The sequence below is a fragment of the Ursus americanus genome, chromosome 3, assembly GCF_024610735.1.
Source record: "Ursus americanus isolate L20-20 chromosome 3, mUrsAme1.1.p, whole genome shotgun sequence".
NCBI lineage: Eukaryota > Metazoa > Chordata > Mammalia > Carnivora > Ursidae > Ursus > Ursus americanus.
Genome location: NC_142129.1, coordinates 94483715 through 94511615, shown reverse-complemented (window position 1 = coordinate 94511615; position 27901 = coordinate 94483715).

Genomic DNA, 27901 nt, shown 5'->3' with positions numbered 1-27901 from the left:
GAACGCCAGCCAGAGATGTCGGGCAGGGCTCTTGCCTCTGAAGAGCTGAGTTAGGTGCCCCGGGGCATCCTTTGTGTTCAGGAGACAGCACTTACGTGACCTCCTAACACGGCACCATGACTCACGAGTTCACCTTCGGAGAGGGATCCCGGTTACACACGCAGACCCCTCCCGGCAACTCTGAGCTGTGAGCAGTGACAGCCTCTCTCGTGTTCCCAGATGGCATATCTTTCCTAGCATTTGCCCCCAAAGGAGGGCACAGAAATCAGCAGCGAGATCCCAGGCACCTGGCGGGGCCTGAGTGGGGCTGGGCTCACCAGCTGGGCTGCAGCTTACCCAGGGCTGGCTCAGGGCCGTAAGCGCTGGCTGCGTGTCACACAGCTCACCGAGGTCAGGATGGAGTGCACAAGCCCTGACAAGGAAACTATGCACGTTGGAAATTACCTCTGGCTCCCCGATTGATTTTCCTCTACTCTTTGCATTTCATGGAATGCAGGAAGCGAATGCACCATTGGTCACCGAATCACAGCCGTGAGATTGCCCAGACCAAGCTGGCCAGAGTCAGACCCCGCACAATGCAGCTCTTTCTACGTGTCAGCTTCTGGTCCAGCAGGAGCTGCCCGGGTGTCTTCAGAGCCAACGCTCTCCTCCGGGATCGATGGTGCAGAACTCGGAGCTGAAGTCACCGTGATCATTAAAATGCCACCTTTCCATTTACTGGTAACATAGGTTACAGAAGACCTCGATGCCTCACCTTTCTTGTGCAGAAAAACACGTCCCTTTGCATGTGCGGTGTTTTTTCTTGTGGCAAAACTGTGCATATAAGGTTATTCTGAGTAAAATCTCTTCTGGATGGGACTTCAGAAAGAATAGAAATGTTTGCAGAAATTCTCTCGTTGAGTTAGGGGTTAACGCGTCCTGCCTTTGGCGGAGACGGTACCCATGAATGCTTGCTGGATGTCTGCACAAAGGCCCAGTGTTTATTCGAAACCCAAGCAAGGCATGAGGATTCCATGGGAGGTGGCGGCCGTCCTTCCCTGGTTCCCCGGGATCCCGCGCACACGGCATCTGGGGTTCGCTCTCCTGACCCCGGAGACACTGCCACGCCCCAGCTCTCTGCCCTTAGGACCTAGACTTGTCCACCTGAGCAGTGAGAGGAGTCTGTTGGCTGTAGTGTTCAATTCTCACGTTCAAAACCCCTCTGTTTTCAGAGAAAATCTTTCTTTTAACTGCTCACAAGCCTACTTCCGGAGGCAGTCTGCACATTTTCATAATACTGGTTTTCTTTTGTTTTTCTTTATTACAGATGAAATGATGGATGAGTTAAATCACAGTGCATTCTTGAACGTTTGTCTATGTCAAGAGCAAAGTTGAATGAAGCCATTTTTTTCAAATTTTGCAGAAACTTCAATTCCTTTAAAAAAATTTAGTAAAATCTGGTTTGTGGCCAAGAGAGGAAACAGAAATGCCAAACCTCCCCCAGAAAATCATATTTGGCTGCAAGTTGGTAGAGCAGAGCCAGAAACGCCACGAGAAAGCCTCTTCCCGTTGCCCTCCTGGCTTGGTCAAGGTCATGAATTTAAATCTGGGTGAGCCACACCCCAGCTCCCCCCCAGCCTTGGGCACTTGCCCTCCGTGCTGCCGTGTCCACGGGGAGAGGACGGGAGAGACGGGGTGTCCGCCACCTAGAGGGCTACCCTTGCCCAGATCCATCATGATTCATGGATGGATTCCCAGTAGAGGACGTGAGCCCGCTATGCCTTTGAGCTCACTGTGGAAACAGACAACGGAAAACTAGGTGGGGCATCATGACCTGACTGCCCCCAGAAAAATGGCCTTTCTTTCCAGTCCTGGTGCTCTGGGAGCTCTAAACAGTCACAGCCATGCTGCGCTGAGAGAGACCGCACAGCGGTCAGCACAGGGAGGCACAGGGACAGGGCAGGGTTTGGGGACAGTGGTCAAAGCACACAGGTCCTCCTGCAGGGGTACAGGCAGACTCCAGCTGGGGGGCAGCATGGCGGGAATCCAATTTTCAGTGAATTGGCTGAGCAGATCCCAGAGGAGAGGCCACGACCCCAAGGACAGCTGAGCAGGGCAGAGACTCCCGTTTTGAGGGTCTGGAGCCAGCGACCGGGGAGGGGGTGGAGGGAGCCTGGAAGAGCAGAGCGCTGGAGGTTATGGGTGACGGGCAGGGCCAACACCCCGACCTGCTCTCCTTAGCTCCACCAACCAGGGTGAGCCCTCCGCCCCCCACCCCGTGCACACACTGTGAGCCACCACGTCTCTCATGACCTGGTCAGGGTCATCGTGTCCTCCTGACTGCACAGCTAGCCGCCTGCGAGTGAGCCCTGCTGACTTCAGAGGCCCCTCCCTGCACGAACCAGATTCCAGCCCTCCCTGCGCTCGGCTGCCAGGACAGGTCCTAGAATTAGCCTATACCCAGGCTGCTGGGTGCTGGCGGGACCTGGGGTCAACCAGTCTCGGCCTCCGCAGCTGGGATGCTGGGCCACAGCTGACATGTGAGGCTGATGGGTCATCTACCTGCCGTCCTGTCACCCCAAACACACAGAAAGTCGGGCCCCCAGTGCGAAGAAACAGACAAAAGCAGGGACAAAAGTCCTTGTGAGCCAGTAGCACTGGGTCACAGTCGTCTCTGAGCTGGGCCAGCTCCTACCAGTTGCAAGAACACGCTCCAACAGACAGGGGAGCCCCCAGAAGATGCCAAGGACACTTCTCTGTTGACACCAGAGCTTCCTTGAAACACCTGACACCTGGTGTTAACAGCAGGACTTCCGAGCAATTGGAGGGTCAGGTCCTGGGCTCAAGGGCAAGCAGCCTGGCGTCAGGTGCCCCCCTCCCCACCTCACTGACCCCGTCCCTGCTCCGGGAGACACAGAATTCACAACTTCTCTCCTTAGATGTGTTTGTTCATTTGCAGGTTTCAGCCTCTCTTGTGCCTCACCTTGTCTACGCAGGGGTTCGATGCTCTGGGCGGGGGGGAGGGATGCAGGGAGGGAAGGAGAGAGAATTAAGGGAGGGTGGGGGGCTCACCAGCATGAAGACCTCCAATCAAAGCCAGGAAGAGAACTCAGTGAGCCACCGAAGATTCAAGGGCGGGATAGAAAGTTTGCTTACTTAGACATCTGTCTTCCAGCTACTGCTTCAGGTCGATGATTTTAGGCCCTAAGCAGGACCTGGACACTTTCCTGGCACTTCATGGGGATTTGCCTATAGATTCGGGGGCGTGTGAGATTCTCCGCACCCCAGCTGGTGCCTGGAGCCAGTTGTCACCTGGCTCAGCCTCCAGGAGGTCTGAAGGTTTGGTGTCCCCGCCATGACGATGAGGCCAAGGGGCTCGGAGACTCAGGGGAGGGTGCCCAGCTTCACGGCATGCAGAACTAATGCGAGTAAAATTAAATTAAACCATCCCCGTTATTTCATGCAATAACTTTGCTTTGGGGTCCTATGTCCCCTTCCCTTTGACTTAAACCACCTTCCAGGAAAGCATCTTGACTCCTGAGAGCTCTGCCTGGCTACCCTGATGGCTCCGTAACTCTGTGAGGCTCCTCCAAGGCTCCTTCCTGCGGAGCTGGGCTGAAGGAGGGTCCGGAGCTCTCTGCCAGCAGGGCGCTGCGCACAGACGGCCCCCTGCACAAAGGGCGCAAGCAGGACAGGACTTGATGTCATTCATCTCATTAGTCGTGGTCTTGGAGGGAATGTTCTGAGATGGCTGTTTCAGGACACCACGGATCAGCCACAACTTGATCCATTCGGCCCATTTTCAGATAAGGAAGGAGACGCGCCTGGAGAAGGGGAGTAATTACTCTGCACCAGGTGTTGGAGCAGGGAGGAGGTGGGACTGGCCCGGCTCTCCAGCTCCTTCTGCCCAAGGAGAAACAGCCAGTGCACGATCTTCCTGCCCGAATGCACATTCTGGGACACGGTGTGGGAAACAAAGGCAAAAGAAATCTGAATTTCCTAACTACCTACAGCGCACTGACAAGTCCTTGAAACAGGCAGAGTGACCTTCGTCTAGGGACTCAGCTGCCTCGATGTTAACACTTTGCTAAGGGCAAAGGCAATCTTAGGTCCAACCCCCAGGATCCTGTAAGTCCACTTTAACATATAAAAATTCCTTTGGAAACATCCTTTATTTCTCCCCCCCCCACCGCCCCGCCAAGATACGTGTTGGTAATCATACCCCAAGCATATGACCCACCAGTATATGTCTGAAGGGTCTCATGACTTGGGTTTTATTAGAAGGTAATAAATGACCTTTTCCCAACAATAGCTAGCCCCCTCGAGGTCCTGGAAACCTTGCTTCCAAAATTCCTTAGAGACTCAAGCTGTCCCTAACCCCCTCCCAACTTGAAAGTATATAATGGGCCACCACTCCAGACCCCAGGGAAGCTCTTTCTGCCCATGAGTCCTGTCCCGGGCTTTAATAAAACCACCTTTTTGCTCCAAAGACGTCTCAGGAATTCTTTCTTGGCCGTCGGCTCCGAGCCCTAACATCTTTCCTATGTCAGGCCAAGGCCAAGCTCATTATCTTGTTATCTGCCTTGTAACTAGATTTACATTCACCTCAGCGAGTACCAGGGGAGGTAAGGGTGGGCGCAGGGGACATGCGGATAATGGAGCACGGACAGGGAGGAGTTTAGTTCCCCCTGTGCAGACGTCCTCGGGCTTGCCACACTGTGAGATTTGCCTCCACGACAAGGCTGAATGCAGAAGAATTCCCAGTGAGCTGAGAGCAAGAGACCTGGCTTCCAGCCAGCGCTGGGGTCAGCTCCCCTCTGACTTACCACCTGTAAGCGAGGGTCTGGAGCCCGAGACCACAGCTAGTAGCCCGGGGTGCTTACTTCTGCAGAATCTAGGTAGTGTCTGTGTAGCAGTGATACTGTGATTTCTAGTAAGAAAAACAGATTTGGTCTCCGTGACCCTTCCCAGCACAGAGCTCCCCAAACCCTTTGAATTCCCTAAAGTAGAGGAGCAGAAAGGGGCCTCTTGTGATGCTAATGAGGTGATGCGGGGAGGAGCATCTGGGGGGTTGGTTGCCAGGGGAACCGACCACGTGGTTATAGGGTGGGACCTCTCGGCCCCACCCCCTGAGCTCCAGAGGGAAGGGCCTGCAGGTTGAATCAATCACCAATGGCCACCGATTCATGGATCATGTCCTTGTCATGAAACCCCCATAAAAACCCAAAAAGATGGGGCAGAGAGCTCCCGGGTTTGTGAGCAGATGAAGATGTGGGGACCATGGGCCCTGGGGGGCGGCATGGGAGCCCCGCACCCCCTCCCCAGACCCCGCCCTGGGCAGCTCTCACATCTGTTCCTGAGTTAACCCTTTTATAACAAACGGGTACAGACTCGGCCGCAAACACATGAACCCTGACTCATCATGGCTGGGCCCCAAAAATGCCTCCAGCATTTGCTGGCCTGAGTTTAGGGCGTTTTTGATATGACCCATTGGGGGGGGGCAAATTCTGTTGGCAACTCCACTTTTTAAAAAGTTACCTTGTCCTTATAAGCCATAAAAAAAGTATCAGTCAGCGGAAATAAACAGAGAAAAGAGCAAGTTAAGTAATCCCTGGTCTTCTCACGTGGGAAATGACCCCCAAATTAAGAATGTTCTCCCTTCATTGAGCACTTCACAACCTATGTTTGTTTCCCCCACAGGCTCACATCACATAGTTCTGTGAGAGTAAGCAGGCGCATCTGCACTTAGCAACGATCCGCACACCTGAAATCTTCTCAGGAAAATTCCCTAAAGGGGAGCCCCCCCCCCCCCCCGCCCTGAGTGGAGTGTCCACTGCGTGCCCAGCCCTGCTCCAGGCGCTGGGACTGCATCTTCTCAGGAACAGGACAGGGGCCTGGTCTCTTTTTGTTGAGATCAGCCACAAATAAACAAACAAAAAGCCCTCGGGCCATTATGACTCAGGCCCAGGTAGTCACCAAGGGCTCCTTCAGGCCAGAGGATGAGGGGCCCATCCGGGAGGCAGGGTTCGAGCTGAGATCTGCATGCAAGAACCAGGCCACAAACGGCCCTGCAAACTCACGGGGAAGAGCAGGGAGCAGAGGAGGCAGCGGTGCAAAGGCCCTGAGGCACGGCCACTCACACAGAGTTGCAGAAGGAGGCTGGTGAGGCAAAGATGTCAAGATCAACCCGAGGGTCTAAGAGGCAGCAGGGGCAGAAGCGGAGGGCCGAGGCTGCAGAAGAAGCAGCTGTCCTGCTCCCAGGAAAGGGAGCTGGATGCTGAGGACCAGCCTCATCAGCCGGATATTCTAGAAGCGCTGGCTGCTGTGTGGAGAATCAGTCGTTCAGGGGCACAGCGGAAGGGAGAAGTCTTCGGGGTTGACAATGAATTTCCATTGCAGTCATTCAGAAAATGCAGCTCATTTCCTACTCTACTTATCAGACATGTCACATAAATACGCAATTTGAGAGTCAGAGAAGGCTGCCTAGGAAGTGACCCCAGGGCTTCAGTAGGATGAATCCACAATGAAAGAAGGGGTCATGTCTGGCACACAGAAGAAATGGCAAGTACAAAGGTCCAGGGCCACAGTGAGGGGAGAGGGGATAAGCCATGGGGGTCCTTAAGAAAGCAGGTGTCAGCCCAAGATGGCATAAGGGGCTCCCCCGTCACAGGGCAGGGTGTGGAGTTCATCCCCAAACTTGTCAGCAGCAGAAAATGGTTTTCAGATTACATTTTAGGAAGGACATTCAGGTAATAAAGGAACATTTATGCCAGCCACATGCCAGGCATGCTGCTAAGCAGTTGGGACCCGGAAATGAATAAAGCTGTTTTTTCCCCCGAAGGAATTCAGAGTCTAGTAACGAGACACAAACACACATGTCACCTGAAAAGCATAGCTGGCCACCTGGAGGAGACCCCATGGTAGTGGAAGCATGCTTCTGACCTAAGGGTCTTAGCAGGAGTTTTAGAAAGTGGAATTCTTCAATCCACCCACCCATCCATCCATTCATCCATCCATCCACCCATCTATCCATCCATCCATCCATCCATCCATCCATCCATCCATCCATCCACCCACCCACCTGTACACCTATCCATCATCCGTTCATCACCTACCTTTCATCCATCTATCCAACCATCCATCCATCCATCCACCTATCTATCCATCCACCTATCTATCCATCCACCTATCCATCCATCCATCCATCCATCCATCCATCCACCCACCCACCTGTACACCTATCCATCATCCGTTCATCACCTACCTTTCATCCATCTATCCAACCATCCATCCATCCATCCATCCACCCATCCACCTATCTATCCATCCACCTATCCATCCATCCATCCATCCATCCATCCATCCACCCACCCACCTGTACACCTATCCATCATCCGTTCATCACCTACCTTTCATCCATCTATCTATCCGTCCATCCATCCATCCACCCACCCACCTGTACACCTATCCATCATCCGTTCATCACCTACCTTTCATCCATCTATCCAACCATCCATCCATCCATCCACCTATCTATCCATCCACCTATCTATCTATCCACCTATCCATCCATCCATCCATCCATCCACCCACCCACCTGTACACCTATCCATCATCCGTTCATCACCTACCTTTCATCCATCTATCCAACCATCCATCCATCCATCCATCCACCCATCCACCTATCTATCCATCCACCTATCCATCCATCCATCCATCCATCCATCCATCCACCCACCCACCTGTACACCTATCCATCATCTGTTCATCACCTACCTTTCATCCATCTATCCAACCATCCATCCATCCATCCACCTATCCATCCATCCACCCATCCATCCACCTATCTATCCATCCATCCAACCATCCATCCATCCATCCATCCATCCATCCATCCATCCATCCACCTATCTATCCATCCATCCATCCACCTATCCATCCATCCACCCATCCATCCATCCACCCATCCACACAACAGTTACCCATCTACCCATCCATTCAATCATTTATTTGATCACATCTTTTCTTTACCAACTACATACCAGGCACTGGGGGTTCTTTAGGGAAAAAGACAGACAAGACTGCATACCTCTCAATGGGCACCACATAGAGACCACCCTATGCAATTACTGGCCATTGAGGACCCTGCCAGACTCCAGGTTCCTTGCGAAACATCTTCCATGTCATTTTTAAGTCCTTAGTGTTGAGCAGAGTTTTATTCTATAAATAATGACAAGCCCATTTATTTGATAAATTATTCCCTTGATTCTTTGTATTATATTTTTTCCTTCTTCAAAACATTATTTGAGCCTTAAAATTTTTTAATGTTTAATAATGGAAGCGGGTGTCACAAAATAGCCTTCTAGTGACCATCTCTGAATCGTCTGCAGGAATGGCCTTTCTACCCTGTTCTCCATTTTTGAGGACTCTGCTGTACCAGGGCAAAGAATGTTTTATAAGAACTTCTTTTTTTAATATGCATGACAGCTGTGTGAGGTAGGAATTATTGTCCCTATTTAATAAATGAGGAACCTGAGCTTCCATACAGCTAAGCAACCTTGAGGGCACAGCAAGTGATTTCTGGATCTGAAATGCAAAATCATGGCCAACCTCCTACTCAGAAATAGAGTGGAAATCTGCCATCACATTTACTTGAAGGCTCCAATGCTACCATTAGAAAGGTCTCAGTTGTGTCACTGATTTGTTCTAAACCGTGCATCCATCCCGTTCTTCCCCAACCGCTGTATACCTCTTTGCAATAGGTTTGTAAGACCTCCCAGGCTATGTGAGGGACTGCTCACTTTCTTGTTTGGTGTGCAAATATAGACCTAAGGAGAAAGCATTCCCGAATACCTTTGCGACTCACCTGAACCTGGTGAGAGATTCGATGACAGCAAAGTGCCCCTGGGCCATTTATGAGCGAACCTGAAGGGCATCTTACAAAGGCCTTTGAAACCATGACCTGGCTCCATTGTATTTATCCGGACCAACATAACCCATGTCTACCCCATCTTTTAATGAGTCTATTCTTCAAGATCTTCCCTGAGCAATATTATTTGCTTCTAAAACGTTCCTTCACCCATAAGTTGTAGGTGATCCTATGTCACATTTGTAAAGTCTGTGGCTAGAGCAGAGGCTCCCATCAAGACACAGACCGTGTCCTGTCTTTCGAACAAAGTCGTGAGAACGGAGCCACCTGCCCGCTACCCGTCAAAACCGTGACCACCCACGACAGCTGCTGGGGGTGAGCGAGTTCACTGAGCCGTGCCGTTCTGATTTGGGTCCACCTGTTTGGGGTTTTCTTATAAACCGCACGTGCTTCTGCCCATAAATTTCAGGAATGCCGTGCTGGCTCCCAGACTTCCTGTGGGGGGCAGGGATAAAGAAGTTATACAGTTTCGTATCCGACCAAAGCTTTGTTCCCACAGCTGCAAATCCTCATCTGTTCCAATACCCGCAGACCTTGTGGGTCCCATGAGTGCAGTTCCTATGACCGCTCGAGGTTCCCATAACCAGTGTTTAGTCCCATAACCAGTATTTAGTTACACGTGTAGAAAAGCAATCTCTTAAACTTTGAATATAAACGCTGCAGATGCACCATGATAAGTGATACAGACTGCATGTCTGTACCCTGAACCATGGAGGAAAATACAATCATTTTTAGGTAAGTCAGAGAAATATGCATTAAGTACAATAATTGCTTCAAAGCGATACGTAGACGATCTATTTTCAAGTGACATATTTAAATTAGGGGCCTTTTGGTGGGGGGGTTTTGGTCCTCTTCACTGGGGAGAAACATCGTGATTTTTGGAAGAAAATCCAGAAAATATTTGAATTTGATCACTTGAATATTTGGAAACACTCTTCGTTATTTTGCTACTCAGGCTGAAAATGCTGCGCGTGTGTGCGTGTGTGTGCGCGTGTGCTTATTGGGAGGAATAATGTTATGTTTCGCAGAATTCAAGACAGGAAAGAATGATAATTCTCAGAAGATTATCCCTGAAATATTATAGGTTAACATTTTTATTGTGTTGTATTCATGATTCATAGAACTTTCAAACTGAAAGGTGTTCATATTTCATTTTTCGGTCAAGACGGAGAGTCAAGATTCCCCTAAGCAACGTCCACAAAGAGACGCTTCCAGTGCCCATCTGGCCACGCCGACAGAGGAGAAACAGCTGTCCCTTGGATTGAATTCCCAGCGAGTCCCCCGGCCACACCCAAGCAGAGGCGGAGGGCAAGGGCCCCGTCCTGCCGTCTGCGGAGGTCAGCCTGGTGGGGAGCAGGGCCGGAGGGGCTGGTGGAGAACATTCAGCACAAGCCAGATGTCCCTAAAGCTATGGGATGTGAAGGATTAGACAGTTCCTGGAATTCTCCTTCAGAACTCATTCTCAGTTAAAGGGGCTGAGGCCGAGGGGAGGGACGCCACTTCCTCAGGACCACCCAGAGAGCCAGGGGACCCAGGCGGGCAGCTTTGAGACTCCTTTTGTGCTGTAGGTGGGCCTCTTTGGCTTTCTCTTAGGACAGGGGTGATGGTCTGTTGAGACAGAGGACCGTGACGTGCCACCACATGGAGCTGACCCCGAATTTGGGCCTCAGGAGCCTCGGGAGTTATCCAGTGGAGCTAAACAGCCCCAGACTTCCAGCCAGCTCCGAAGGCGGCTGTCTCGATCGGAGGGGCAACAAGACAATCGGTTAAAAAAAAAAAAGTGACTCTTTTAAAAGAGCCAAAGTTAAAATGTCTTTAATCTTTCTTCATTTGGAAATTGAAAAAATACAGTGAAAAGAATGATAAATTTGCAAAATGCATTTTTATGAAAACTAAATACAAAAATTCAATTTAAAAATATTGTGTAAAATGTATTAGCTGTGTTTTATAGACATAGGCTCAGAGATTCATTCCGCTCGGTAATTATTTCTAAGTGCATGTCAGAGTGGAAAACAGAATGCTTTGTTGTTTACAAACCCATCCCTGGGAAAGCATCGAGGGGCCCCGAGCGAAAACCCAAGAGCCCAACAACACATGATGAGGAAACAGAGCAGATATAACCCTTAGGAATGGTGCAGCAAAGACAGACGAATGTTCTTATTTTTTATTTTTTTAAAGATTTTATTTATTTATTCGACAGAGATAGAGACAGCCAGCGAGAGAGGGAACACAAGCAGGGGGAGTGGGAGAGGAAGAAGCAGGCTCATAGTGAAGGAGCCCGATGTGGGGCTCGATCCCAGAACGCCGGGATCACGCCCTGAGCCGAAGGCAGATGCTTAATGACCAAGCCACCCAGGCACCCCAGACGAATGTTCTTAAAAGCCATTTTTCGTGTCCTGAGAAATGCAGCTGTGATGAAATACAAATGAACAGAGTTCAAACCATTAAAGATAAAATTTGCGCGTCAAGACAAACAAAGGAATCCCACCAATGTGTGACTGGTGTGATTATAGAAGTAAACTGTACGGTGGGATGGGGGAGATGGAAGATACAATTCAAGAACATTTTCCAGAAACAAAATGAGCGGAATCGCACCATGAAAACAACATTCTGGGTCTCAGGAAGAGGGCAAAGCGTCCTTATAAATACAGCAATGAGCTGAACTGGACTCGAAGATAAAAGTGAATATTTGGGGCGTGTAAGCGAGGGACTCCGATTGCCGGCAGGGGAGGACAGTGGAGAAATGCTCCAGCACCATCCCAGCGAGAGACAGAAATTGAAATGTAGCGGTAAAGCTAAACTGAAATATCATTGCTTTCTAAAAGGGAAACACGCAGACCATTTTCATCCAGGAATTCCATTTCTAAAAATTAACCCGCATGTGAGCAGTCAAGCGTCTACACTGGTACATGACAGCCCCTATTTTTTGTTCACAACCACAAAATAGGAAACAACCTAAATATTTACCAAAGAAAAAGAATTAAATCAAGGATGATCGGTTTATAGGAAGGAGTTCTAAAAAGCCATCAAACAGAATGCTGCTGATCCATGACTGAGGTTAGTAGAAAAAGCGAGACAGTGTGTTTGCTGCTTATGTGTTATCTGCACACATTCCCACACACGGGAGCACACGTAAGTGTTAGCAGACACACATGAGCCACGGAATGGTCCTGGGGTGATGCACAGGAAACCGATAATGGAGACGGTCCCCAGAAAGGGGGCAGCTTGGGGGGACAATGGTGGAAGCGAACACACACTCCATCTTTGGGATGTTGTGCCACTCACATGTGTGACAGACGGTGACGCAGAAACACGGCATGGCTTGTCAGTAGAATGAAGCATCTCTGGTTTATAAAAATTTAACATCCTAGGTAGAATGAGCCAGGAAGATTGATCGCCACCAGCAGTGACACCAGCCCTAGGATAACCGCTCTGGCCTCCAACATCCCCTCTGAGCTCAGGTCGCTGGGATCTGGTGTGAAGAATCTCGGGGCACAAGCCCCTGCCCACGACTCCATCCCATGGGTACCGCACTGCTCTGCTTTGTGGAATTTCTCACCAGGAATCCTGGGCCACTTGCCAGGAGGAGCTTATTGACCCTCTTTTACTCAAGGGTGACATCACCCAGGAAGATGAGGAGGCAGCAGGACATCTCCCCACTGCACCACTGAGGCCAGCCCGCATAGCTGGTGAAACCCGCTAACCTGTTGCCCAGAGCCCCGCAGCTCCAGTGGCAGGTGAGCGTGCAGAGCTGGGAAAGCAGCAGGTGATCCTGGGAGGTCGAGCCCTAAAAGGCCCCACGTCGCCAGCTCTCCTCCTTGGGTTGAGCAGTGGCAGGCAGTGCTGGTAGAAGGGAGGTGACGTGTCACCGTCCAGCATGACGGGGGTAGTAATTCACCCCAGGGGAGCACTTTCAGCTCTGTGACTAAGCCAAATCAGCAAAGCTGCCAGTTCCCTGACAGGCAGCTGACAGGTAGCTGTGGTCTAGAGCACATGACCTGCAAGGGAGCCCCTGCCCTCCATACTGGGACGGGTCAGGTCGGGAGATCAGAGACATGATGGCCATGTCACACTGTGGAGCTGCCATTTCAGAGCACCCAGTAATGTGCCTCCGGGCACACTCCCTGGAAGAGAGGAGCGTCAAGTCCTTGGGTTCGAAGCAGAAGAGAGAAGGCAAAACAAGACTGGACACCAAGAGTAGCTGATAATGGCCAAGTATTTAGGGGACATGCATTGTTTTGTTTGTTAAGACTTTATTTATTCATTTAAGGGAGAGAGAGAGCATGAGTGGGTGGAGGGCCAGAGGCAGAGGGAGAAGCAGACTCCCCACAGAGCAGGGAACCCGATGCAGGACTCGATCCCAGGACCCTGAGATCATGACCTGAGCCGAAGGCAGACACTTGACCAACTGAGCCACCCAGGCGCCCCCGGGGAGATACAACGTTGCAATAGAAGAGTCATCGAAAATCTAAAATGTGTTAAAAACAAACAACCTTTGCTTATGATTAAGTCTGAGTGGTGTGTGGTTAAGATTGATCCAGATACATAAAGTGTGTATTGTCAAAAAAAAAAATTCTGGTAGCTTAAATCTGGCATGGCTCCAGCCTCTTGGGTGCTGTTGAGGGTAACTCTTGCTTGCAGAGGGCATATTGGAAAGAGGCAGACTCCCCACAGATCAATGTTGGGGGGGAGGGGTTGCTGTGAATAAAATGTCACTAACACAAGACATCCAGTGAATCAATCCAAATGGGTAATGCTGTTAGTTGTCATAAAGACACCAATTCGCTACATGCCTTCCAGAGTGGCTGAAAGTCACAGTATTTGCCGTATTGAGCATCGGTGAAGTCTGGTGGGAACAGAAACTGGTACAACCCCTTTGCACAAGTCTGGTAATTTGTTCTACAGTTAAGCACATAATTTCCCTGTGACCTGGCAGTTCTACTCAGGATTTATCCAAGTGAAATGAAAAAGACACACACATCCTTGGAAAGTCTTGCACATCACTCTTCAAATTCAAAACTAACTTCTTCAAGATAGTGAAGGATAAAAACCAAAGATACCACAGGCAGGAACTGTAAGAAGGGTTTACTTATAACATCTCCAGTCTCCATTCCTGGCACCGTAGTGGGACAGACACGAGGGCCCGCCTTCCTTGCCAGTTGTCATCAGGCTTTTAGGGTCACGTGTAGGCAAGCTGCTGCTGGGACATGCCAGGACAGCCTGTCTATTAGCATTCCGATGGAAGCGTTGCCCCAAAGGTCAAGAGGAAATAGAAAATTGCAAAGGTTGACGATCATGACAATTTTTCAATGTGCACGCTTGCACACACACGCACGTCAGTATGTATACACACTGAAGCCTTGTTTCTAGGGTCAAACATTTAGGTTGAAACACTGGACGCAGTGCTAAGTGTCTGTAAACAGGCAAGGAGATAAACAGTCTGTTCCCTGTCTCCACAAGTCAATACTGCTCAGCAGGGACAAGAAGCCAGGGCGCATGCTCTGACACGATGAGTCTCTACAACATTAGCCTGAGCAAGGGACGCGGTTGAGTTTTTGTCACTTATTTGTTGGTTGGTTGGTTGGTTGACCCAAGAGGACACAAGTGGTTTCCAGGTTAGGGATACACCTGCAACTACGTCCAGGTCCCCAGACCCCAACCACCCACAGGCTGATGTTGTGAGAGCAGGTGACACCTGGGCAGGTAGCAAGGTTGTGCCAGATTTGGGAGCTCACGTGGGTCTGGGGGCACAGCTGCCCATCCTCCCTTCTGGAGAAGGAGAGAAACCTTGCCTTTCTGGTGAAGCCAGGTCCTGTGTCAGGATGGAGGGGAAGGCGCTCAGCCTCTCACCCTCTAAGAATGTAAGCTGGTGGCTCTGGGGAGAAACGGTAACCATCTCTGGAGAAACGAGAGTCTCTAACTTCCCTGGGGTGCTTACCATCAGCCAGCCTATGCCCCCATTGCCAGGATGTTTCCTTCAAAAGCCCTGACCTCGTGAAAACATGAAAATACTCATAGAGCACGGTTTCCCGACAGAAGCCAGCCAGGAGAGGCTCCATGTGGCGTAATTCCATTTTTATGAAATGGAAAACATCCCAAGCAATGCGCGGTGACAGAATCCAATCAGTGGTTGTCTGGCACTTGGACCAGGTGGATCACCGACTGCCGGAGGCACAGGCAAGCTTTGGGGTGGTGGAAATGTTCTGTCTTGATTTGGGTAGTGGTCTCATCCCCGTAGCGTTTGTCAAACCTCATCGCACTGAACGCTTGAAATCGGGGCATTTCTATTCCTGCTGGACCTCAGTCCTGGTCTTCCAGCCACCCTCTCTCGTCCTCCTTCCACTAACACGTGTGTGTGATTCACGCGCCCAGCCTTTCAAAATACACAGCAGATACTTGTATCGCACGGCCACCAAAGCCCCGAGCCGCTGGCTTCCCATCGACCACAGAATCAAGTCTCATCCTTCTGATGTCACATGCTCTCTGCAGCAGTGGGGGGGTGGGGGGGTTACGTCACACCACCACGTCGGGGCTGGTTCTAGAGTCCCTGCTACCCCATCCACAGGCACCAGAGAGTGGAAATCCTATCCCCCAGGGCAGAGCAATGCATCCGAGTAAAATGTCTTTTAAATAAATATTTCTTTATGTTATAAACATAATATAGTGTCTTTCAGGAACATTTAGAAGATATATTTAAAAAAGGAAGAGGCAACAAATACCAGCCGTAGTCTATTCTCACATTTTCAGATATCAATTTCTGCTGAAGGACCCGTGATTTTCCCCTGGTTTCCCCTCACCCCCGACTTCTGCGGGGGGGCTTTCTTTCTCCGCTCTGCAGGCTCTGTGCCCCACAAGCCCAGGGAGAGTCACAGTCTTTGTGTCAGCCATCGACATCCTCTACGGTGCTCACCCGGTGAAAAGGGGTGTTGAGTTAGAGTCTCGTCATCTCGCATTTCACGTGGAAATGACAGGATCCAGACACAATCCACCTTGATAATTTCCTTCCATTATTCAGTCTGGAAAGACCCTGCTCGCTCCAGCTGCCTCCCGCTCATACTCGTGCCCATCAACTCTGTCTTCTCTTGTTAGCAGGACGCTAGAGTTGGTATTGATTTATCCCGCAGACACGCAGAGCTCCTTCTGAGATGGTCACAAGGAAATAGGAAGGAATCGGGTACAAGTGCGGTCCGTGTGCATGACACGCAGATACAAGGCAGAAAAGAACAGAGGGCTTAAGAGTGGGTGGAAAACAACGCTGAAGCCGTGCGTGTCCTCTGGGGTGGAGGATTCTAGCAAGTACGTGGTAGATGGCGGGAGCCAGGCTTCTCGCTGTTGCCGTGGGGACATCAGATGAGCACTGGAGTGGGAGCCAGATGGCCCAGGTGGGCATGGAGGAGGGCTGGCGCCCCAGGGATGAACCCCTGAGAAGCTGAGTGTCGATGCCTGTGGACACGCACAGATTCACCAAGAAATGCCCACGCATTGCCTGGTGGTGAGCTGAGAGAGACTGTTGGCCAGGGGAGTGCACTTCAGTGGCGGCGAGCGCCCTGGCGCCCGGATCGGGATTCAACACAATTCCCCGAGGAAAGGATCCAAGACTCCCTGGAGAAATGGCTGGTCCCAAGGCAGGAAATGCAGGCGTTGAGCCGGGACCACGGCATAGTCCTGGAAAGTGGGGATGTGTTCGAACTCGAGAACGGGGGCAGCAGACATTATGGGCGCTCCGTCCAAGGGGCACAGATGCCAGCCGAGGACGTGCCAATGGCCAACGCTGAAAACGTTTGAGCAGCTAAGTGGAGTAGTATTGGATTAGAACCCAAAATACAAGATGAGTAAGTATGAACTGGTACTGATGACAATAAAAGACTGAATGCGTACATAGGCACCTGAGGGGCTCAGTGGCTTGAGTCCTAGGAGGGAGGACAAGGGGTGGAGGCAGGAGGAGGGGAGGGACTCCAGTGGTTATGAGGGCAGCTGTGCTTCCAGCAAGCCCGGACATCTGAATACTGATGACCATTTTAAGTCTGCTCATGGGAAAAGGATGAATGAGAGTCTGTGCAGCTTTAAAAACCAGCTTACAAGAGGGCATCGTGAGCCGAAGCGTGAACACGGAAGGAATCTCCAAGCCTGATGGGAAAATCCATTTCCTTCCACAGCCCAGGCTCTTCGCCAGGCCCATCTCAGGTGCAAACCCACCTGCCCCGGGAGAGGGCGTGTTTGGGGCACGTGGACCGAAATGTGGACCAGGCTGCTCCTTTCTGGGGTCTCGGGGCCCACGAGGAGCAGGCCTTCAGCAGGACATTCTCCGGCAGGGGAAATCCGACACAGAGCTCACGTCAGGCCTCCCGTTGGGGCAAAGCCATTGGCAGGGAGGCAGAGAGGGAAAGGGGCAGCCTGCGGCTCCAGCTGCCCTCACGCCCAGTGGCTGCACCCCTACAGAACTGCCCCCAGGCCCCACCTGGCTTCTGCAGGGAGACAGCAGGAGAGCACAGATCTGCCAGCGGAAATCTCTGGTTTGAAATCCAATCCAAAATCTGACAAGATTCTGCATCCTTCAGCAAGCCTCCAGGCCCTGGACGTGGTGCCACCTGTCCCCCGAGGCCACCTGGAGCCCCCCTCCCACTGCTGTCTACAGCCCAGTGCAAGTCAGGCTCCACCCTGCTCAGACCCATGGGCACAGCATCCTGCAGGGGCGGGGGAGAGGGGCATCCCTGCATCAGGACAGTCGGATGGACACCGAGGCCCTACCCCTTGCTCTGGTGTATGCGGCTCACCCAGGAGATTGTCCTGGGTTCTCCTCCGGAGGGCCAGTGACACGTACAGCGACAAGCCGGCCACACGAGGGAACTGAGCAGCAGCCTGGCCTGTGTGACCACACTGGGGAGAGAGGACTGGCCTGCGAACACCAGCCCTGCAGGGTTTCCCGACAGGCAAACATGCTTCTGGGGTCCCACGCAACTAAGACGTAGGATTTATAAGTTCCCCATGTAAACCATATCCCCCTATGGTCCCCCAGATGAGTCAGGTTCCATTCTTGTGTATCTCTGTGGACCCCATGCTTTTGTCCATGGCATGTTGTAAAAATGTGACAGAATGCTTATCAGTGGAATTGTTTTACTATATATAACTACGCTCGATGGGAAACTTTCAGCCCATCACAAAGTAGGTGTTCAACAAATAAATATTTGCTGAGCGAATGAACAAACACTGAGCACTTTTGTATTATCCCGTTGAGCTGGTTTAGGGCCTGGAGAGGTGGTCGTCAGTATCCTCCTTACTACAGACAAGTGAGCAAGATGAATTGTGTAACTTACCAAAGTCCCAGAGTGAAACAACGTTAGTGCCACTATTTCGACCCAAGACGGCCTTCAATAAGCTGAGATGACACTGGTGACAACCAGACCTCAGACGATGCCTCGGTACTCTGAGGCTCACTGGGCACAGGAGACCAGGACCCAGAAGGGAAGCCCGTACCTCCATCTGGCCTTGGAAGATGGATAAGATCTAGTTGGCAGGAGGAAAGGGGCATGAACGTCATAAACAAAAGCACTGAGGAGCCCACGGAGCCCGCGGAAAAGCAGAAAGATGCGCTGTGGGCTCCTAGGCACTGGGTGGGCAAGGAGGGTGCAGAGCAGGACCCAGAGCTCCCACTGAGGGGATTCTGTCCCTGGGAGAGGATCTGGATCCATGCTGCAGGCTGACGGGAGGGCGGGAGGCACAAGTGGAGAGACTGGGGCTTATAAGCACGGCAGGGGTGTGACCAGTGTGTCCTGGATTTGGGAACAGTGACCCCAGCAGCCAGGACAGGGGATGGTGGGCAGGCTGCCTCTTGAGGCAGAAGAACAGCCAGACGGTCCGGTGACAGCCCCGGGCCCAAGGGCACATCTGACACCAGACGGGAGCAGCCTGGGAGGAAGCGGTGTCCTCCCAGCTGGGGCCAGCGGCGGCCGTGGTCGTCAAGGGGAGGTGGGCTCCCAGGAAGGAGAGGACCAGACCCCGCGGGAGGTGGAAGGGCTCTGCAGTGTGATCGGGTCTGAGGGGCCCTGGCAAGCAGAGGCCAGCTGGCCCAGCCCGTCAGGTGCATGGTGGGATCTCTGGAGCTCCTCCAGTGGCAGGGCTGGAGCCGCCTTGTGCAATGGATACAGTGAACGGCATAGAGAGAACAGTCGCAGCCAGTGCTGGTCCCCAAGCGAAGACGCTTGTGTAGCTGACGAGCGGCGTGTTCTCCCCGTGCTTCCTTGGGCGCCCCAGGAACTGGAAGACACACTCCATCTACATGTACTCCTCGGGCGTCCAGCGTACAGATCTAAGAACAGCAACCCGCTCTCACTGAGCACCTGCCGGTCCCAGGGAATGCGCTGGGAGGCTGGGGAGGGGGCATTACTCTGTGCAAAATGTATTTAACGTGTCTTCTTATCAGTCAGGAGAGTTTGGGGTCCAAGGAACTTTGTCCGGTCCCCCAGGGTCCCTGTCCCCGCCACCAGCTCTGCCCTCCGCTGGTGTCTGCAGTGAATCTCAGAATCCTTCTGGACCCACCTGAATTCTTTAAACCAACAATCCATCCACAGGCCTGATTGTGGGGCGTCAATGACAAGAGGCAACAGGATTATAAAGACAAAGGAAGTGCTGGATGTTTCTACCAACATTACAAGTCTTGGGCGGAGAAACAATAGGCTCAGGTCAACCTAGTGTGTGTTCAAGGCATGTTGCAGGCTCCAACCAGTCTCCACGGCAAGTTTACAGAGGTGCTGTCTCTCGCAGCTCCCAGGTGCCCGGCACCAAAATCCAGACCCGGGATTTTATCATAGTTAACATCATTGCTACAAAGATATCTGAATGCACACACCTGGCAGGTACCCTACGCCGAGATCAGGGACCTAACAGAGACATCGGGTGCTTGACACGAAGACTGTCTCTAATTTTTTGTTGACGTAAAATTTATGTTTTTTGAAATGCACAGATCTTAGCCATTCAATGAGATGAATTTGGGTCGATGTATACACTTGTTTAACCCGCATTCCAATCAAGACATGAAATGGTCTGTGTCATCCCAAGGGCCCTTCTAATCAATTCCCACCTCCCATGGCCAACAAGTGGTCTGGAATCCATGGCCATAGATTTGCTTTTCTTGTTGACACGTGCACACATGCGATCACGAAGTCGGGCCTCTTCTGCTGGGGGAGGTTTGGATCAGGACAAATGGCACCCTAGGGTAGACATAGGCCACAATTGTTCTGTTTTCTTACTGATGAACTTTTGGGTGCTTCCAATTTGGGGGCCAGGATGAATAAAGCTGCTTTGAGTGCTCTCGTGCAACACGTTTTGAGAATACATGTTTTCACTCCTCTTAGGAAAAATAGCTGAGCTCCGAGGGGTTGGACCGCAAAGTAGCCATGTATGTAACTTTACAAGAAACCACCAGACCTTGTCCCAGAAGGGACATGCTTTGCACGTTCTTATCAACCACGCGTGGGAGCGGTTGATAAGAACCACTTAGTGGTTGATAAGAACGCACCAAAAAGATGCGTCTGTTTAATTTTAGCCCTTGTAAGGGGTGCAAAGCGTCACCTCACTGCGGTTCTCTTGTGCTTTGCTCTGGTTACGAATGACGTCAGGAGATTCTCCACGTGCTCACGATCGCTCTTGTGCGGTAGCCGTTCAAATAGTTTGCCCGTGTTCCATGAGATTGTTGTTTGCTTCTTGTTGAGTCAGAGAAAGTAGCCACATTCTGGATACAATGCCATGGAAGCTTTGGACACTCATTTTATTAATTGTGTCGTTTCAAGAGGAGGTAGTTTTCCGTTTGCTGAAGCCCAAGGCTTTTTTCTTCTCCTCGCAGAGTTTGCGATGTGCTGTCCTCTGGAAGAAGTCTCTCTCCACCACAGGATCACAAAGATTTTCTCCCATTTCTTTGGAAAGGTGTATAGTTTTGGCTTTTACATTTAGGTCTGTTGCCCACTCGCTGAAAAGAACATCCTTCTACCACTGGGTCCCTGTGGCACCTTTGATGAAATGCAGTTGTCCTTGTGCGTGAGTGAGTGTCCAGCTTCTCTCGTCTGTTCCATTAATGCCTAAATCTACCCTTGCCGGTCCTTCCATACGGTCCTGACTGAACGCTGCTGTGCTTCTCCCGATGCTGTCCTAGCAGAACCAGTCAGCAAGTGTCTGCTCCTCTCCCATTAGAGGGAATCACCGCCATTCTTCCGCACGCTTGGTGAAATTCGCCATGGAGTCATCTGGAAGAATGTCTCCTTTTGTGGAATGTTTTTCACCATGACCCAGTCCCTTTCACAGACGTGAGGACGGTCAGAGTATCTGGTTCTGCTTGAGTTAATTTTGGTCGTGTCGTTCTTGCAAGAGGTCAGCGCGTAATGTGTAAGTCACCCGATTTACGGCAGGTGGGTCAGTAGTGACGACCCCACCCTAATCCCTGATGTTGGGAATGCGTGTATTCTCGCTTCCTGTTTGGTTGTTCTGGCGAGAGGTTTATCGCTTCAAATGATCTTTTCAAAGAACTTATTTTTAGTTTTATTGCATTTTTCTGTGTTCCTATTTTCAACTTCATAAATTTCTGCTCGAATTTCCATGATCTCCTTTCTTCTGCTTGCCATAGGTTCAACTTACTCTTCATTCTCTAGTTCCTGAAGGCGAATCAATCTACAAATTTCTGCTTTTCTAATGTATGTATTTAATACTATCTAATATCTACATTATACGTACGCTATATACACATATACAATGGATACACAATATATAATATACGCATTAATATATTTTCCCCTCTTAGCATTGCATGAGCTGCATTCCACACATTTTGATAAGTCGTATTTTTATTTTTAGTTAGTTATAAATATTTTAAATTTCTTTTTAGACTTCCTTGATTATGAGCTATTTTAAACTGTGTTGCTTAATTTCCAAAAAGGAATTTTCCAGCTAGCTTTCTGTTATTAGCTTTTGGTTAAGCTTCTGTTGTGTTCTGAGAACACACATCATATGATTTCTACTCTTAAATTTGCTGACTTGTGTTTCACCGTCCGGAGTGCGGCCCATCTTGGTGAGGGTTCAACACGTGCCTGAGAAGAGTGTGAGTTCTCTAAGTGTGAATTCTCAGGTCAGTGTTTCAAGCCAGCAGTTACCTTTCCTGGTTCAGGGTGAGTTTCCTTTTTTTTTTTTTTTTTTTTTTTAAGATTCTACTTATTTATTTATTTGACAGAGAGAGAGCACAAGCAGGGGGAATGGCAGAGGGAGAAGCAGACTCCCGCTGAGCAAGGAGCCCGATGCAGGGCTTGATCCCAGGACCCTGGGATCATGACCTAAGCCGAAGGCAGATGCTTCACTGACTGAGCCACCCAGGCGCCCGTAGGTGAATTCCATCGTCACCAAGTTATATTTGTAGAGTTCCACTGAGGTCCTGTAGGAAAGACTCACGAATCTCCTATTGCCAAAGTTGAGACAATTTGACCACCAATAAGAAAAAAAAAAATACTGAAATGGATAGAAATATATTGACTATGTTTAAACTCATGCAATCTTAATGATGTTTTGAAAGCAAAACCTTCATTGGTCACCTTTGGATGATACGAAAGAGCCAACTCATTATTTAAACATTAAAACGTTCCGGGAAAAATCCGCAATTTATCTTGCTTTTCCCAGGTAAACTTATCTCAGGGTAACGAAATCTATGGCAGTAAGATTATGTTTAGAATATCTCAGCTAAGAAAGAAAAAGGAACAAAGAAGGAGAAGGTCACCATCCCGCTGTCTTCCGAAATGAAAGACGTACGTGCCGACCGTCCACACCGCTCACTTCACAACCACCTCACGGGTGCCCCTGAAACCGCGTCACAAGATTCTCCCACAAAAGCAAATGCGAATCTGACAAAGCTTCTGTGGTTAACCACAGCCACGCAGGAGATACAGGGGACAAAAGGAGCATGTCCAGTTACACCAGGCACAGTCAGCAGACCCAGCCTGGGAAAATCTACAGGACAAAGAAAGGATCTAGTTTCTTTATCATGTAATTTGCAAAAAGAAGAAGGAGGAGGGGGAGGAGGGGCAGGAGGGGAAAGGGGAGGGAGAAGGAGGAGGGGAAGCAGTAGGGGGAGGAGGAGAGGGAAGGAATATTGTTCCCCTTTTCAGGAATGCTGAGAATTAAGGAGCCACAGATCAGGCGTCTGCTCAAATACACATTCTTTGCAAGTTGAATATTGTTTCCTAAAATTTCAAATAAATGAGTTATCCTCGTGGCTAATCACCCCATCGGCCGGATCATGTGAGATCTGGGGCTAAGTCTTCAAATGTTTCTCTCCCCTGAGCTCCCCCTAAGCATGTCCATGTGTAACACAGATGTGCGGAGAGCCGAGGGATCCACGGTTAGGCAAAATGACAGTCCCACAGGAGAAGGACCAGCATCAACTCCACACACCCCACACACCACGGCTCCTGTCGGGGGGCGGGGGACACAATCACTGCCTGGTTTTCAGTGACACAGGCGGACTCAGGGTCAGTCTTGTGGCTGCAGAGGGTGGAGTGTAAGTGACAAATGTCACCCCCAGGGGGCCCCAAGCCAGAGCCTTGGGGTGAAGCAGTAAGGGGGCAGGGCGACGGGGACACCTGTGGGCTGCCCTCTGTGGGGGGGCAGGGTGACGGGGACACTGGTTGCTGCACAAGCAAACCCAAGCTTCTGTCCAAAGCAGCTTTCACAAAGTTATGACCAGGGAATAATCGCTAAACATACCAACATTGCTTCCTAAAATACAGGATTTTACACCTCTGACCCATTCCATGAAATAGATAAATATTGATTCTCTAAGAAAAATTGAGAAAATGTCTGTGACATAAAATCATTATAATAGTTCTCACTAACTCCAGTCTGATTCGTCCCGTGAAGGCCAACAGGGAGGACTGGGACTGAGCCCCATGGGGTGTGCAGACAGAGCACGGTCACCGCCTCAGAGAAACTTCTGATCGATCATATGACCAACAGGTGTTTTATTGCTGTCCAAGGTATAAAATAACTTTCGTCCCAAAGAATTGCCATTTAACTCTCGACTGATAGATCCATACAGGTTTATCCAGCTCTACCAGGAATACAAATTAGCACGAAGGGATGAGCCATTTACACGGGACTGAAGGAAAACATGCAGCACTTGATATGTTACTTGGGAGAGAAGCAGCTTGTCCCAGTGACGATGCATGATGTCAGCTGTAAGAATATGATGACTCTTTCCCCTACGTCATGGGCACGGAGGGGTGAAGTACCGGACACCAGGGTCCCCTGGTCCCGCCAGGCTGCTGTGCCCAGGGACACTCGGGGAGCCTGCAAGGAGTTCAGGGGGTCAGGCCGTCTTCACAGTAACAAAGAGCCAGACTTAGCCTTTTCCAATCCTGTCCTCTGGGGGGTACCTTGGAGGTTCCCACAGGCTCCCTGACCTACAACATTACAAAAGACTGAACGCAGGCATGGGTGTGAGAGTCTGTCTTCTATGGAGCCAGACTTTAAAGAAATGGGCTGGCAGAGATAGAACACAAAGACGTGTCTGTCATTCCTTCTTTAGAAAATGCATTTTTATTAAAAGTATGTTGTGCATGTACACATAAAGCGTGTATTGTTTCTCTTAATTAATAATTTAAGATCTCAGTGTTGATTTCTGCACTGGTAAATATCAGCAGACGTAAGCCACAGAAGTGGCTTCAATAATTTTGGTGTCCTCAATAATTTTTAGGAGCATGGAGGGATTCTGAGGCCCTGAATCATCATGAGCTGCGGCTCTGTGGGAGAAGAGGCTGCTGCCCCGCACGGGATGGGAGCACTCACCCACGCCGGATGGGAGCACTCTCCCGTTCCGGATGGGAGCACTCGCCCATGCCAGATGTGAGTTTTATGGGAGCACTCACCCACTCCAGATGGGAGTGCTTGCCCAACCAGGATAGGAGCACTCACTCGCTCCGGAGGCAGCAGGCATCCTCAGGCCGCCCTAACTCATGGAGACAGCTTTCCTTTCCAGCTGAGAACAAAGCAGGACACGCTGTTCTGTCATCAAGCAGGCAGGTAGGATGGTATTAACAGCTCACATTCCGTCCACACTGTCTCGACTTTCCTGCTGGAACATTTTCTGTCTTCACCGCAAGATGGGAGGCTGAGCACCCCGAGTGTGTTCTTTCTCTCGTCTTTCCCTTGACGGGAAGGCGGATGCATGCACACACGAAGAATATTGAGATGTATGCTGATGTGTGCATTTAAACTGACACATATCAGTACATGCAAACTAATCCAAAAGGCTGAACAGCATTTACTTTTGGGGAAAGAGAGTGTGGTTTAAGACAGAAGTCTTCAATATGGGGGACAAATTTAAAATGTACAGTTCACATTTTCTAAACATGTAGAAGCCATGCCAAACCCGTTTATCTGGGCACTGAAATTCTGGATGCATGTGTTAATAATTTTTAAAAGAATATATTTTTATTTGTAACAAAGTTACATGTTTCCAGTCTTACAAAGTAACTCCAGGGTTCCAATTTGCTATACAGAAAGCTTAAAAGTTGCATTAGTCAAGAATATTCTAATTCCCTTGCCAACTGTTAGTGAATTTTTTTTTCTTTAACGTCAGAACTTTGCCTTTTAAGGGCAAGGACAGGATTTTTTAAATCACGTTTGTAGGCTCCACACTGCTCAAAGAATGTTAGTAAAATTAATGAATATGAACATAAAAAGTTTATTTTTTTTTAAGATTTTCTTTATTTATTTGAGAGAGAGCATAAGTGGGGTAAGGAGCAGAGGGAGAAGCAGACTCAAGCGGGTGAGGGGCAAAGAGTGAGGAAGAAGCAGACTCCCCACTGAGCAGAGAGCCCCGACTCAGAGATCCATCCCGGGACTCTGGGATCGTGACCCGAGCTGAAGGCAGACACTTAACTGACTGAGCCACCCAGGTGCCCCTGAACATAAAAAGTTCAAAGACAGAAATAACCCAGGAAAGACCAGCCCCGCACCCACCCTGGGTGCCTGGTCATGTAAACAATCTCAGTAAATTACGGGCTGTAGCAGGTTTTATGATGACGGACCAAGATCAATTCAGCGAAGTAGAGAGAGGAAGAACTCCCTTTGATTTATGAATAAACCCTTTAAAAATTACCAAATGTTTCCAACGATAAAGTGACCCATCTCAAGACGGACTTCCAGAATGAGGGGGTGAGAATGTTGGTACACAGGCTCTTTCCCAGAAGCCACACACATACAGCCAAACAAACACCATTTACCATCTCAGAGCACCAGCCATGAAACAGTACTCAGAACAAGGTGGAAATCACCCATCCCGGGAGGCTACCAGTCCTCAGCAAGACTGATCCCAGGGTCGGGGATGGGGAGCTGGGGCGAGGGAGCACAGACGTGGCAGCTTTATGAAAATACCATCCCCAGATCGCAGGCAATATTTTGTCTGGACGTGCGGTTCCCTAGAAAATCGATATTCTTGGAGATGATGTGATCCTTCGTTCAGCGGGGGGGTGGGCGGTCTGCTCACAGGACACCCCCACGGCGGTTCGGCCCGCTGCACTCAGCTGCCCAAGGCCATGATAGGAGTCGGGGCTAACAAGAGCTTGTCTGGGAATTTAAAAAGAAAATCCTGGAAAAGTGGATGACCACAGGGAGCCTTGAAAAGCTCCAACGTATTCCTGGACATCTAGGCTTCGTGCATGACCGGGAAAATGGGAAGGCACCAGTCCCTCCAGCCCCCCCCCCCCACTCCCGCCCCTGCTGAAGTGACAGCCTCCACCAGAAGCAGATGAAACCAAGCCTGAGCTTGAAATCCCTGAAGGCTGAAGTCAGTGCTTTCCACCCAGACTCCCGTGGCAAAGAGGGGAAGACACACAGGCAAGGTGTTTAAAGAATTCTGACCATCGCTGGCTCACAGCTAAATTACATCGACCCTGGTCTCACCCCCAGGAAATTCATTTCATTTTTTTTTAAGATTTTATTTATTAATTTGAGAGAGAGAGAGCACAAGCAGGGGAGAGGCAGAGGGAGAGGGAGGTGTCCCAGGAAGCTCATTTTAAAATTTAAAAAATAAGAAAGTTTCTAAAAAGCCAGCAGAGAACTCAGTGGACACACACTGCAGGGAATACGGAATTCACAGAGTTAGTCCAGGGATGTCACTAAACAAATAAACAGCAACAAGAGCAAATGATGAAGGGTGGGGAAATATGACACCACCATCGTGACAGTACAGAGTCTACAGTGTCCGTTTAAACAATGTATGAGGGGCGCCCGGGTGGCTCAGTAAGCTTCTGCCTCCGGCTCAGGTCATGATCCCGGGGTCCTGGGATCAAGCACAGAATCGGGCTCCCTGCTCAGTGGGGAGCCTGCTTCTCCCTCTCCCTCTCCCCCTGCTTGTTCACTCTCTCTCTCTCTGTCAAATGAATCAATAAGACCTTAAAAATAAATAAATAGATAGATAAATAAATAAGAAAAAAAGAAAGAAAGAATGTATGAGACGTCGAGGGACCAGGAACCGGGAAAGAATTCCCCAACACACTCCAAGGACAGAAGGAAACTATGTTTAAAGGATTGGAAGGTTGGGGCGCCTGGGTGGCTCAGTCCTTAAGTGTCTGTCTGCAGCTCAGGTCATGATCCCAGAGTCCCTCAGCAGGAAGCCTGCTTCCCCCTCTCCCACTCCCCTGCTTGTGTTCCCTCTCTGGCTGTCTCTCTCTCTGCCAAATAAATAAATAAAATCTTGGAAAAAAAAAAAAAGAAAAGAAAAGAATTGGAAGGTAAGACGACGATATCCCACCGCACGGAGAATATCAAAAGAGACACGAAATATAATGAACAAAATAAATAATTAATGATAAATAAAACAATAAATAAAAATTAATAATAAAATAAGTATAAAAGTAATTGTGCTGGTGATTCTGTTCTTCCATCTGTCTTACCACTGCGTTAAGCAATGACGATATAGACTGTGAGGATGGGCTCATAAGGCGCCCTCTGTGTGAGGAT